The sequence below is a fragment of the Octopus bimaculoides genome, chromosome 28, assembly GCF_001194135.2.
Source record: "Octopus bimaculoides isolate UCB-OBI-ISO-001 chromosome 28, ASM119413v2, whole genome shotgun sequence".
In the NCBI taxonomy this organism is placed as follows: Eukaryota; Metazoa; Mollusca; class Cephalopoda; order Octopoda; family Octopodidae; genus Octopus; species Octopus bimaculoides.
In genome coordinates, this window is record NC_069008.1 from 15280272 (window position 1) to 15281666 (window position 1395).

At 34.0% G+C, this 1395-nt stretch overlaps 1 protein-coding gene across 3 annotated transcripts in view; it reads right to left on the bottom strand.

The window, feature by feature from the left end:
• LOC106873074 (D-amino-acid oxidase) overlaps positions 1 to 1395 on the bottom strand; it is a 25015-nt gene that overhangs the window by 7317 nt on the left and 16303 nt on the right. The gene's annotated exons all lie outside the window — the stretch shown is intronic.

Below are 1395 nucleotides of genomic sequence, written 5' to 3' on the forward strand. Positions count from 1 at the left end.
ATGTGTATATATGTGTTTTTATATCATTAATAAATTCGTAGAACTCATCAATAATATATTCAGGAAATCAATATTTAATATTTTGAAAGATATACATCCAACATAACATGGTAACATAATAAATTTAAAAGTTTAAAACATAAATATACGGAATATAAATATGAATTCATATAAAAATCTAAAAATAGATTTATATATGTTTAAATATATATGCGTATAAAAATTTATGTATAAATAAGCATGAGTATTATAAATTCTAAAATATAAAATATAAAGAAACCTAAAGTTTAAAGAATGAAATATCTTACGATCGTATGTATGTATCTGTGTATGTGTGTCTTGCTGCATATATCCATGAAAGTTACAGACAACAATGAGAAAGCTGATAAGTTGGAGCATTCGGATGAAAATACTGTGTGGCTTATTTGCAGCCAACATTTCTTTGTGAAAGTTGCTCTGAAAGAAGTAGTGAACCAGTAAGGGGACTTGTTAGAGACTCTGAAAGCAATGGTGTTACTGTTTCCAGAATGCAGGATACTGTGAAAGTAAGTTGTTATCTTTCATGAGGAAATCTCTTGTAATACTCTCTGTTCACTTCAAAGAATTTATGGAAATGTGTTTCCTTGTTCTTTTCTTTTTCTTTCAATCGTTTCTGTCATTTGATTGCGGTCATGCTGGAGCATCGCCCTTTTAGCCGAACAAATCAACCCCAGGACTTATTCTTTGTAAGCCTGGTACTTATTCTATCGGACTATTTTGCTGAACTGCTAAGTTACAGGGACATAAACACACCAGCATCAGTTGTCACACAATGGTGGGGGTCAAACATGGACACACAAACACACACACACACATGCATATGTATATATATATATATAAATAATGGGTTTCTTTCAGTTTTTGTCTACCAAATCCACTCACAAGGCTTTGGTCAGCCCGAGGCTATAGGAGAAGACACTTGCCCAAGGTCTCACACAGTGGGACCAAACCCAGAACCATTTGGTTGGTAAGCAAGGTACTTACCACACAGCCACTCCTGCACCTATATGTAAATTGTTTAAATTCTTCCAATAAAAAGTGGTTATGTTATGACTTAAACACAAATCTCAATCAATGGAAGTTAGATGCAACAATAATATTGAGTTATAAGCTGCAAACTAGAGAATACTTATTCTGGTGGTGAGAGTCACAACACCTACTGAAAGAATGGACTTCACCAAACGACTATAAATAGTAACAGTCCGAGTCACAACACCTACTGAAAGAATGGACTTCACCAAACGACTATAAATAGTAACAGTCTGAGTCACAACACCTACTGAAAGAATGGACTTCACCAAACGACTATAAATAGTAACAGTCTGAGTCACAACACCTACTGAAAGAATGGACTTC